The sequence below is a fragment of the Halichoerus grypus genome, chromosome 14, assembly GCF_964656455.1.
Source record: "Halichoerus grypus chromosome 14, mHalGry1.hap1.1, whole genome shotgun sequence".
NCBI lineage: Eukaryota > Metazoa > Chordata > Mammalia > Carnivora > Phocidae > Halichoerus > Halichoerus grypus.
Window position 1 is genome coordinate 5489518 of NC_135725.1, and position 13933 is coordinate 5503450.

Below are 13933 nucleotides of genomic sequence, written 5' to 3' on the forward strand. Positions count from 1 at the left end.
CTCATGCTATGAGCCTAGCACAGGGGACTCAATAACACATTTCACTGCCAATGTCTATGCGATACCTTACATGCTGTTAAGCCTGACCCCTCATCAAGTGCTTTCCTCCTCAGATTTGGCAAGGCAAGTCAGAGGTCAGTGAGGAGGTTCTGAGCTGAGGCCAGGAAGCAAAGCCTGGAGACCGAATTCCCCAGCTTGCAGACGTAGGCGTTGGGAATCTCTGAGACCAAGGACGTTCAGAGGAGTTGGTTGAGAGGGAGGGAACTGTACAAGGATCCAGCAGGATCTTATTATCTACATAATAAGCAAGGTGTTAGTAGTGACGGGTACCAGAGTGGAGACAACCATACCCCTACTTCATGGCATGAGGAACCCCGATGGCCTGTGCAGGAACCTCCTTTGTTCTATTTTGTTATTTTTCTTTAACACCCCCAACTCCCAGTGTAGCCACTTCAGTCTTAATTACCTGGAAAGTGTAGATACTCCCAACGTTCCTTGCACACACTGACATACTTCCTTACATTATACCTAAAGCTGTGTGTGTGCTTTAGCGTGCAAAATAGTATTACGTTTTACTATTAATTTATTCTGTTTCACACTTTTTCATTAACATGATGATTTTTAAACTTATTTCTATTACTGCAGTACTTCTAACTCCTTTATGATGTTACAGAGTGTTCATAGGTCATTTTACATTTCAAGTTTCCTAATAATGGATACTTCAACTCTTTGCTATCACCAAGGACACTGTGGTGAACATGATGGACCTGCTGAAGAACTTTTTAATAGGAGGAAGACATACTTTTAACCAAGTTAATTATACAGTATAGTGCAAACAATCTAGTCATGTGAATCTATTCCATTGAATTTCACAAGTAGAACTGAGCTGTTCTGAAAATGTGTTCAATGTCTTGCACACAGGAAACACTCAGTGTTAACCTGACTTGGTTAACATACACAGTACCCTAAATCACAACCTCAGAAGTCACTGTTGGGACACCTTTATCCACGAGACATCATAAAGTGCTCAATAATGCTCTAGTGAACCCAAAATATCAACATCTTTTCTTGTTGACTTGACAGCACAAAAGAACATACGGTAATTAGACTTCAGAAATTTGGAGCATAAGTGGATTTGTTTTGAACCTTAGAGGACACTTAATTCACACACTTTAATTAGATAACATGCTTGTTTGGGGGAAAAGAAAGGTATTTACTTCTTGATGAATCATTCATGTCTAAGAACTTCAAGTCTCCAATCTAGAGATTCTAAGAATACAGACTCCTAAATGCAGTAGGTGATTATCAGCTCTGGGTTTTAGAAAGTGGAGTATCCTCAGGACACAGAAGTAGCTCAGGTCCTCCAGAGTCACCTGCAGGGACTGACGTGGGCCTCTGGGGGATCCTCACATGGACAGACCCATATGCACCATGGTCCAGTGCTTTCCATTCTCTATTGGAACCAGATGTTCTTGGGCCCATGTCACCCCTGAGTTTGACATTTGGCAGCCCAGAGACTGGATCCATTCCATGTTTTGTTTTGTTCTTGTTCTTTACAATGAATTTGCTATCTGCATTTAAAAATGAAATTTTTAATAAAAATATAAATTACCAACTTCCATAATCTGGCTATTGTAGATAATGCTGCTATAAACATCAGGGGGCATGTATTCCTTTGAATTAGTATTTTTGTCTTCTTTGGGTAAATACCTAGTAGTGCAATTGTTGGATTGTGGGGTAGTTCTTTTTCTAACCTTTTGAGGAGCGCTCATACTGTTCTTCAGAGTGGCTGCACCAGTTTGCATTCCCACCAACAGTGAAAGAAGGTTCCTCTTTCTCTACCTTCTCACCCACACCTGTTGTTTCTTGTGTTAATTTTAGCCATTCTGACAGGTGTGAGGTGATAGCGCATTGTAGTTTTGATTTGCATTTCCCTGATGGTGAGAGATATTGAGCAACTTTCATGTGTCTGTTGGCCATCTACATGTGTTCTTTGGAAGAATGTCTATTCATGTCTTCTGCCCATTTTTAATTGGATTATTCATTTTTGGGGTATTGAGGTTTATAAATTCTTTATATATTTTGGATACTAAACCTTTATGAGGTATGTCATTTGCAAATATCTTCTCCCATTCTGTAGGTTGCCTTTTAGTTTGCTGATTGTTTCCTTCACTGTACAGAAGCTTTTTATTTTGATGAAGTCCTAATGGTTTATTTCTGCTTTTGTTTCCCTTGCCTCAGGAGACATATGTAGAAAGAAGTTGCTACAGCAAATATGAAAGAGGTTACCGCCTATGTTCTCTTCTAGGATTTTTACAGTTTCAGGTCTCACATTTAGATCTTTCATCCATTCTGAATTTATTTTTGTGTATGGTGTAAGAAAGTGGTCCACCTTCATCTTTTGCATGTTGCAGTCCAGTTTTCCCAACACCAGAGGGAAGATGGGTGGGGGGGTTGGGGGAAACAGGTGATAGGGATAAGGAGTGCACCTGTTGTGGTGAGCACTGGGTGTTGTATGGAAGTGTTGAGTCACTGTATTGTATACCTGTAATTAATATCACACTGTATGCTAACTAATAGGAATTTAGAAATGTAGATTATCAGCTTCTTATTTTAAAAAATTAAGACCTACTAAACTTGGCAGAAGCTGGTTAAAAGTGGGAGTAGCTGCCTCTGTAGGATGAGGTATGAGATTCTCCATCAGGCCACATCACTACCCTCACTCTCATCGTGTACCCACCACGGAGGTTGGGCATCTTGTGTTTGTTATATTTACCATCTGCATTCTCTCACTGATGTTACCTGTCTTCCTCTGGGAGTAATATGAGTGTCTGATGTAGAGGCTATCTTAAAAAGGAGGTGGGCCATGAAGAAGGGTCCATGGACAATGATTAAGTCAAGAGATTCAGGCTTGTGTGTCAGGAACTTCAGTAATGAGCTCTGTGACCTCAGACGAGTTACTCCACTTCCCCAGTATTGGTAATCCTTTGTAAAGTCAAGGGATTGAACTGTTTGGCATTTTTTCAAATCAAACACTGCTGTTCACAAGAAACTAATAGGTAGCCCATAAAAAAAAAAAAAAGAACAATGAAATTTTTCTTCTAAAATATATTTTTAAATATATTGGTTTACGAAAACATAAAGTCTGCCAAATAAGCTTATTTTTCGGACTTTATCCTGCCAGCTTTATCTTACAACCTCCCTAGTTTATATCCGTAGTTTGTAACTCTGTAAGAATTAACGTGTCTAAATCCACACCTTTGATCCCCCTAGTCCTGTTCCCACTCCCACTTCCAGATGTTAAACCATCAACCCAGCCGTTCAAGCAGAAACTTCCGTAACATATTTGGCTCATTATTTTCCCAGATGTATCCATCAGCTAATTCTGTCTCACTATCAGTTACCTAGTTGTGTAAAAAATGACCCCAAAACTTAGTAGCTTAAAAAAACAAACATTTTATTAGCTCACAGTTCTGCAGGTCAGCAGTTTGAGCTAGATACAACTGTATGGCTCTTCTCTTGGTCTTCTGGAACGCACTCCAGGGGCAGCATGAGCTGGGGGGTTGGCTAGTGCCTGGTGGAGCCTCAGCTATGACAACCTGTATCTGCTATGTAGGGTCTAATCATCTGTGAAGCCAGCTTCAGCTTCTTCACATGGAGGTCTAAGGGCATCAAGAAAGGTCAACCACCACGGTGAAGGTACATTTCAAGTCCTTGTTTGCATCCCATTTGCTAATGTCTTGTTGGTCATAACGTGTCAGCTGGCCAAGTCCAGAGTCAGAGAGGGGCTACGAAAGAGTGTGGTTAGATGAGAGGCCACTGTTGTGACACTCTTGCCCCAAGTCCAAAGCAAATCCCAAATCCATCTGCACGTTCCATACCCGCTGGCTCATCCAGGATCCAAGTCACTCTCGTCTCTCACTTGGAAATTATAATAAACTCCTAAATTGTCTGTCTAGTTTTTCTTTCGTATCCCCCTAATAAGTTTTCCAAGGACAACAGATAGATTATTTAAAATGTAAACAAGGTGATTTCATTCCTTGTCAAGAACCCTTCAAAGATTTATCGTTTAATCGAGAATGTTATACAGATGCCTTCCTTGGGCTAAAACATCTTTACGGTTTTGTTTCCATTTACCTGTGCTTTTCATCTTCCTTTCACTCTGCTGTTGTCATGGATGCTATTTTTCAATTTCGCAGGGAAATCAGACTTTACCCAACGATGCATCTTTCAATTACCATTCATGCACACTGCTCAGAATGTTCTTCCCTCAGCCTTTGCATGACTTGGCTCTCTCGGATCTCATTAAAATGGGATCCTACAATTATTCTCTTTCAAACCTGGTTTGTTTCTTTTGAAGCACTCTGTGAGTCACAATTTTTTGTTTATGTGCATGCATATTCCTTTTTCACTTACTTGTTAGCTGTTACACACTAGTTTATAGACCCATGAGGACAAGGCTATGACATTTTTTTCTCACTGTTTTACTTGTCGTGCTTAATACATAGTAGAAACTCAAGAAATCTCTGTACAATGATCTCTCCAAACTCAAAGCAGCATTATCCACATGGCTAAAAAGTGGAAATAACCCAGATGCCCATAAACTGATGAATGAATGAATACAATGTGATATACCCCTACAGAGGAATATTATTCTACAATAAAAAGGAAGTGATGACACGTGCTACAATATGGATGAACCTGAAACATCACACTCAATGAAACATGCCAGACCAAAACAAAACCAGAAACAAAACCACCACATCTTGTATGATTCCATTCATGTGAAATTTCCAGAATAGGCAAATCTGTAGAAACAGTAAGTGAATTAGTGCTTGCCAGAGGCTGGGTAGTGTTAGCGCTGGGAGATAGGGAATGGCTGCTCATTTATATGGAGCTTCTTTTTGGTGTGATGAAAATACTCCAAAATCATATAATCATTAGGAATGCACAAATCTGTTAATCCACTAAAAAAATTAAATGTGCACTTGATGTGGGAGAATTTTATGATATGTGAATTATATCCCAACAAAATTGATTAAAAAAAAAACAATTCTTAGAGAATGAAATAAAATTGGGTGCAGCAATATTCACATTGGTCCTGATTTTTTGGGGGGTGTGGGAGTGGTACAGCTATTTCAAAAATTCTCTTAATTTCTGTGTGTTATCTTTTTCATTTAAGAGGTAAAACTATAAGAGACTTGTGAAACCAGAAACAGGAGGAGTCAGCTTAAAAGCTCCTTTGGTAAAGATGCTTTAGTTAAAGAAAAGTTACAAAATCATGGAATTTTAAACCTTGAATTCACCCTAAAGAATATTCCATCATAAAATTCTATGTCCTTGAAGATATTTTAATTAGCTACACACACACACACACACACACACACACTTCTGAATTCATTTTGGCAGCGCAAGCACCAGGCGAGACCCAGCTAACCATCTCCAAGTCCTGACATAGGCGTGGAAATAGGCTTTTTCTATCGTTGTGAAAATGTATCTTGGCTGTCAAAGAGTTATCAATTATTAATTTTAACCTGCCTGAAACTTAAAATTATTTGAGTTTGCAGACTGAATCTGCTTTAATTCCCTTCTTAGTCAAATGAGGAAAATCAGCCAGTATGTTTGAGACTTACTGAAGACAACACAGCTAAAAACCAAACTCCAGTCTACAGATTTAATTTTCCTTGCTCTTCCTCATGAATTTTATCACCATGACTTGTCATTTCAGACCTATAATGTATTGTAATAATACCCTCTTTTGGAGTGTGCTGTCACTGAAAACTTTTTGGAACCGTGAAAAAAGAATTATTTATCATGATGGTTCTCTCATTAATGTCACATTTTTGTTGATCCTTGATGTTGTTGAAGCTACTCTTAGGCAACACCCAGCGTCTTGCCACTCAAGAAAAATAGCCACCCATCCACACAATTCCTTTTTCAGAAAATGCTTTTCCTAGGAGGTGTGATAAATTTATTTCCCACCACCCATATTCTTTCATGTATTCTATCTTATGCTTAGGAATTTAGAAAACACATACATACAAAAACAAAACAAAACAAAAAACCCCACACATACATAGAAAAAAACCCTCTGAGATAAAAATCTGCTTTAGCCTATCACACTGTCTAGCATATATTATATACTGAGTAAGTAACCTTGGATTGAACGATCATGCTAATAGTTTGTTTTATGACTACGTGGCAATCAAAGGAGACAGTAAGATACCCAAGCCCTTCAAGTTGTGTTGGATCCCCACAGTTCCCTAATTTAACAAAGATCCTCCTTGCCGACAGGACAACCCATCCTGCTGGCATGAGCCTTTCCTCCCTCCTTGACACATGGGTCCTAGCAACAAATGCCCTATAAACTAGCAAGACTGACTTGACCCCTTGCAGTTCAAACATCCCACCTGAATCAGAGTTAGACGTGTAAGATACGATGTAACTTGATGAGATCTATCAGTTAAATATTGAATTTGGAATATGAATATAAAGATTATTGTATGCAAAATTGAATGGAGGTTTATCTAGATAAAGAATTGATGAACTGGGGACGCCTGGGTGGCTCAGTTGGTTAAGCATCTGCTTTCAGCTCAGGTCATGATCCCAGGGTCCTGGGATCAAGTCCCGCATCGGACTCCTTGCTCAGCAGGGAGCCTGCTTCTCCCCCTGCCTGCCACTCCCCCTGTTTGTGCTCTCTCTCTCTCTCTCTGACAAATAAATAAATAAAATATTTTTTAAAAAAAGAATTGACGAACTGGCTTTGGTCCACAATTCTTCTTATTGGAAGGAAGACAATGATAATTTATCAAGTAATATTTGATATGCCAAGTGACTTATAAATCGTGTTCTATTTAATCTTCATATTAAATGTATGAGGTAAGGTTGCTCAGTTTGTAAACAGATGAAGAATTAGAGGATCGAGAAGTAGTAGTAATTTATTGAGATTATATAATTTGTGAGATATAGAATTACATTTTAAGATACGGCTGATCATTTTATTTCTATAATACCAAGTTATTCTCCTAGAGTTCTTCAAACTTAGAGAAATACACAGAAATTTAGTTGAGATCATTCCACAGTAATTTATTGACAGGTGATAATACAGAGCTTTGGGAATCGAAAAGATTGTTAAGGGAAAGAAAATTGGTAAACTGTATTTGTTTTTTTTGAAACAAAATGCTTTTCTTGCCCTCAGCACTAGGCATAGGGTTCAAAAGTGAGTGTATTGTCTGTCTCTTTGCTTCTCAGAGAAGTATGAAAGCCTTCCAAAATTTAAGGCAAAGGACCGGAAAACCTGATGTTACAAGATGTCTTGATTCCATAGTTTTGTCACTGCTATTTTGATGCAATTCATGTGTTGACCTTGCTGCTTCCATATTTACGAAAAGAATACAAAACTTTAATCAAAATTATCTCAAAATCGAGTCTCATTAAAATATTCACCTAATTAATACTGTCTTCCTTGACACTATAGATAAAATCTTTCCAATTTCTACAGTTTTTTTCACTAAATGTATTTTCAGTGGTTCCAATTCCTTACTTAACACTTTAGAAAAAAATTTGATTTACTGATCAAAGTTTACTAAGTCTATCTTATGTCAGTGTATATTTTGTTTTGCACACAGTTGTTAACTAAATGAAATTATTCAAGATCTTAAATATTTCAACTTTGTCAAAAATATTTTCGTTATCTGTCCATATTTTACCAAATAAAACATCTTACCATGTAAAGGTTTACCTGCTGTCAGTATTTTTGTGCTGATTCTTTCTACTGAGTGTATTATTTTGTATTTTATTATTACTGTTTTCAGTATTTCAAAGCTATATGATTCTTCAAAAATATTTTTACTTATAACTATCAGTTTGGGGTTTTGTTGATTACTTCAATCATCATATTTACTAAGAAATGGATAAAAGTTTTAGATGTAATTATCATCATGTTTTCATGATAGACATTTCAAAATTTCAAAAAATGATTATCATTTGGCTTAATAAGAGAAAAAAATACTCCTGGATTCATTTTGAGAAAAAAAAATTCTTACAGCTTTAGTAATTACAAAATAAGAATGCTAATTTCAAGAAATATTACAAACACCAGCATCATTTCGTCTATTGTACAAGACCAATCATTCAGTTAAATTAAATAATAGAGATTAATTTCACTTGACCTTAGTAGAAATAGAAATCCTATATATTATTTCTAAATTATGTATTTTTATTATGGTCAAATATACATAACATATACCATTTTACCATTTACAGTAACAGTTACCATTTTAACCTTTTTTTTTAAGTAGGCTCCACGCCCAGCATGGAGCCCAACACAGGACTTGAACCCACAGCCCTGAGATCAAGATCTGAGCTGAGCTCAGGAGTCAGACACTTAACTGACTGAGCCACCCAGGCGCCCTTGTAACCATATTTAATTGAACAGTTTAGAAGCATTAACTTTTACAGTGTTAATCACCACTACCCATTTCCAGAAATTTCTCATTATTCAAGACGCTCTATACCCATTAAGCAGTAACTCACCATTTCCCCCTTCCCTCAGCCCCACATAAACTTTTTTCTACTTTTTGTCTCTATGCATTCAATTATTCTTGGTACATCTCATAAGTAGACTCATATAATATCTGTTCTTTTGTGTTTGGCTCATTGCATTTAGCATAATATTTTTGAGGTTCACATATGGAGCATGTGTCAAGATTTTACTCTTTTTTAAGGCTGAATAATATTCCATCGTATGTATATACAACATTTGTTCATCCATTCCTCCATTGATGCACATTTGTGTTGTTTCACCTCTTGGCTACTGTGAATAATACTGCTGTGAATGTTGGTGTACAAGTATCTGTCTGAGTCATTGCTTTCAGTTTGGGGGAGAGGGGATGGTAAATACCTAGAAGTGGAATTGCTAGATCATATCATCCAACTTTTTGAGCAACTGACAAATTGTTTTCCACAGCAGCTGCACCATTTAAAAACGCACATGAATTTCAGTTCTTCCACGTCCTTACCAACACTTGTTATTTTCAGCTTTTTTGATAATAGCCATCCTACTGAGTGTGAAGTGGTATCTCACTGGGGTTTGTCTTGCATTTCTCCAATACTGAGTAATATTGAGCCTTTTTCATGTGCTTTTTGGCTATTTGTATATCTTCATTGGTGAAGTGTCTGTTCAAGAACTTTGCCCATTTTTTTTTTTTTAATTTGGGTTCTTTGTTTCTTTTTTCTTAAGTTGTAGTATTTGTATATTCTGGATATTAACCCCTTATCAAATATATAATTTGCAAATATTTTCTCCCATTCTGTGAGTTATTTTTTCTTGCTCTTACTAATGGTTTCTGATGCACAAAGTTTTTAATTTTGATGAAGTCGAATTAATTTTTCTCTTCTTGCCCATGATTTTGGTGTCATTATCCATGAAGTACCAAATCCAATGTCATGAAGAGTTTCCCCTAGGTTTTCCTTTATGAATTTTATAATTTTAGCCTTTACATTTAGGTCTTTGATACATTTTGAATTAATTTCTGTATATGGGACTAGGTAAGAACCCAAACTCATTCTTTAGCATGTAGATACCCAGTTTTTCCAGGACCATTTGCTTAAAAGACTGTTTTTTCCCCATTGAATGGTTTTGGCACCTTGTTGAAAATAATTTGACCATACATGTATGAGTTTATTTTGGGGCTCTCTATTCTATTCCATTCATTTATATTTTCGTCTTTATTCCAATGCCATATTGTTTTGATTACTGTGGATGTATAATAAGTTTCAAAATCAGGAAATGTGAGTCTTCCAGTTTTGTTTTTTTTCAGGATGTTTTGTCTTTTCAGCTTTCCTTGATATTCAACATACTGACTTTTGTATTTGCTCATGTATCTACCTTTACCAGAGATCTTTATATCTTCCTATGGGTTCTACTTACTGTCTAAAGTTGTTTCATTTCAATCTGAAGGATTTCTTTTCTCATTTTCTGTGGGAGAGTTTTCTATGGTCAGGAACACTATCAGATTTTGTTTATCTGGAAATGTCTAGTATCTTTATATTTTCCCTCAAAAATGAATAACAGTTTTGCTTATTATAAAATTCTTAGTTGACAGCATTTTTCTTTCAGCTATCTGAACATATCATCCCACAGCCTTCAAACCTCCAAGGTTTCTGGTATGAAATTGACTGGCAATCTTACTGAGGATCCCCTGTATGTGATAACTCGTTTCTCTCTTGCTGCTTTCAAGATCTTCTCTTTGTCTTTGTTTTTTGATAACTTCATTAGTGTGTTTCAGTGTGAGTATCTTTAGGTTTATTCTACTTGGAGTTTGTTGAACTTCTTAGGCTTACATTATTTATGTCTTTAATCAAATTTGGAAATTTTTTTACATCATTTCTTCTAATACTCTTTCTATCCCTTTCTCTCTCTTGTCTTTTTCTAGGACTCCCATAATTCTTTTGCTGGTCTGCTTGGGAGTGTCCCACACATTGTTGATTCTCTATTTTTCTCTTTATTTTTTCTTTCTCTCCTCAGACTCCATGATTTCAGTTGTCTTATCTTCAAGTTCACAAATTCTGTCTTCCGCATGGTCATACCTCATGCTGAACCTCTCTGAATTTTTCATCTTAATTATTATACTATTTTAGCTTCAGAATTTTTGTTTGGTTCCTTTCTTTAGTTTCTATCTCTTTACCGAAATTCTCATTTTGCTCTCATATTCATTTTCTTGGCTTCCTTTAGTTACTTGTCCATGTTATTCCTTAATTTGAGTACATTTAGAGCAGGTTCTTTAAAAAAAAAGTCTTTGTCTAGAGGCGCCTGGGTGGCTCAAGGAGTTAAGTGCCCAACTCTTGGTTTCAGCTCAGGTTGTGATCTCATGGGTCATGGGATTGAGCCCCACGTCAGGCTCCATGCTCAGTGGGGAGTATCCTTGAAGATTCTCTCCCTCTGCCCCTCCCTCCCACTCATGCATCCTCGCATACTCCCTTTCTCTCTCTCTCTCTGGAATAAATAAATAAATTTTAAAAAAAATCTTTGTCTAATAAGTCTGCTATCTGGACTCACAGAAGACTTGGGGGCTTGCTTTTTTTTTAATTACTAAAGATTATAGTAGCTTATTTGTTTCATATTTGTCTCAACTAATTTTCAAAAACTTGTCCTTGCCATTATGATTACTGAAGCCTGTTCCCTCAGCTCATGTTTAGCTATACAGACACAGATTTTCTTGACTGCCTTAAGCTGAAACAAAGAAAACACACACACAAAAAAATAAACCCCCAAAAGTAAACAACCTCCATTCCCTACTACTCCAGATTGACTCTGTGCATTCCTTCACCACTTAGCTGGGCTTGCTCTGAACCTTCTTGGTTCAGCAATCAGCCAGGGTGAAAGCTTAAGGTACTATCAGATCTTTTCTGAGCATACATCTTTTCTGGGCATGCACATGGTTTTTTAAAGTCTCCCCTTATATGTGGCTGCTTCTGAATATCCTAATTTCCAAAAGAGTTGCAGCCCAGCTTCTCTGGGCCTTAGATGGTCTATTCCATATCTTCACCTGTAATCTCTTGTTCCAGGCATCTGTGAGTGTAACTCTCCTAGATTTTACAAACAGTTTCTACTACTTTTCCTGCTTATTTTCCAAGTTATGCAAGATGGAAATGAATGCCTTACATCAGTCTTTCAGGAATTTTCAGATTACAACAGATGTACGCAATAACTTAAAAAAAAAGTCTGTTCCTCTAATTTGAGGAGAAAACCGGGAACCAGCTTGCTACCTGCTTAGACCAACACTATTTCCAGGTCAGGCAGGGGATGGGCTTAAAATGACTATTGCTTGGTCTCTATAAACCTTTTACTGTTTTCGGAGCTCTTACAAATTGATTCATACAGTTTCTGGTGTGTGCATGTGTGTGTATGTGTGTGTATGTATGTGTATATGTGTGTGTGTGTGTTTGTGTTATGCGTAGAAATCAGTTCTTGGGATTTTCTACTTTGCCATCTTCCTGATATCATTGTTATATTTTTTAAAACCTAAGAAATGTTTACAGATAAAATATCTCTTTGAATATTTTTTTCTGCCCCATTTTAATTCCCTTCTATTTGGACTCCAATTGCATGCATACTGGGAACTTTGGATAAGTCCCACATGTCTCTTCTGTTCTTTTTCTATTCTTGATTTTCTCTGTGTTATACTTTGGACATTTTCTATTGACCAGTTCAGTAAACTTATTCTATCCAATCTGTTCTTAAACCTATTCATTCTCTTCTTCATTTCACATATGTATTTTTCAATTATAAGCAATGGGTTTTACTTTTATACAATGTCTAATTCTGTGGTAAAAATTCTCCATCTGTTCATTTTTATGTCTATATTTCTCTATTTTCTTCAGCATATTAATCACAATTATTATAAGGTCTGCTTAGGTTATTTTCTGGATTATCTTTCAGACCTCTTTTTTAGACTTTTATTATCTTGTTTGTTTGTTTCTTGTTGGTTTTAGCCATAATGTATTACACCTCCTTGCATGTCTTGTAATTTTTTATTGCATGCAACCTATTTCGGACAAAAGAACTTTTGAGGGTCCACATGGTATCTTCCATCACTTGTCCATCTCTTCCATTAAGCAAAAACAATAAGTGGCTGGTAACTTACATCTAATTACTAAATTTCAGTTTAGGTAAGATTTAGTTTACCCCTCCCTCATCCGTCCTTTTCAGGTGGGGTCCTCAATAGCTTTTAACTGAAAGATTGGTAGGTCTTCCAACAACATAGCCCTAACGTGGATATTCTAGAATTAAAAAGTACAATATCTACACTGGTGGTGAGAATGCAAGCTGGTGCAGCCACTCTGGAAAACAGTATGGAGGTTCCTCAAAAAGTTGAAAATAGAGCTACCATATGACCCAGCAATTGCACTACTGGGTATTTACTCCAAAGATAGAAATGTAGGGATTCGAAGGGGTAGGTGCACCCCGATGTTTATAGCAGCAATGTCCACAATAGCCAAACTGTGGAAAGAGCCAAGATGTCCGACAGATGAATGGATAAAGATGTGACATATATATACAATGGAATATTATGCAGCCATTGAAAGGAATGAAATCTTGCCATTTGCAACGACCTGGATGGAACTGGAGGGTATTATGCTGAGCGAAATAAGTCAATCAGAGAAAGACATGTATCATATGATCTCACTGATATGAGGAATGCTTAATCTCAGGAAACAACTGAGGGTTGCTGGAGGGGTGGGGGGTGGGAGGGATGGGGTGGCTGGGTGATAGACATTGGGGAGGGTATGTGCTATGGTGAGCGCTGTGAATTGTGTAAGTGTTGAATCACAGACCTGTACCTCTGAAACAAATAATATATTATATGTTAAAAAAAAAAAGAAGAAGATAGTAGGAAGGGAAAAATGAAGGGGGGGAATTGGAGGGGGAGATGAACCATGAGAGACTATGGACTCTGAGAAACAAACTGAGGGTTCTAGAGGGGAGGGGAATGGGGGGATGGGTTAGCCTGGTGATGGGTATTTAAAGAGGGCATGTATTGAATGGAGCACTGGGTGTTATATGCAAACAATGTTCAAATATGTTCAAATATGCAAACATATGCAAAATATGTTCAAATAAAACTACGTCAAAAACTAATGATGTAATGTATGGTGATTAACATAACATAACAAAATTTAAAAAGTACAATATCTAAAATTAAAACACAGAATGTGGATTTAAGAGACCCACTTTTGTCCTTTAAAGATTTACAGCTTAGTTCTTCAGTCTATCAGCCAACAGCTTCAACATTTGACAACTGGAATTCCATCTGATTTTAGACTAGATATATAGAGAGCTAGAAAGAGCATCACTCCTATCCTTAAAATAAGAAAAAAAGCTATGAAGCTGGAAGTTGACTAATTTCTATGAGACCATGAAAGAACTGAA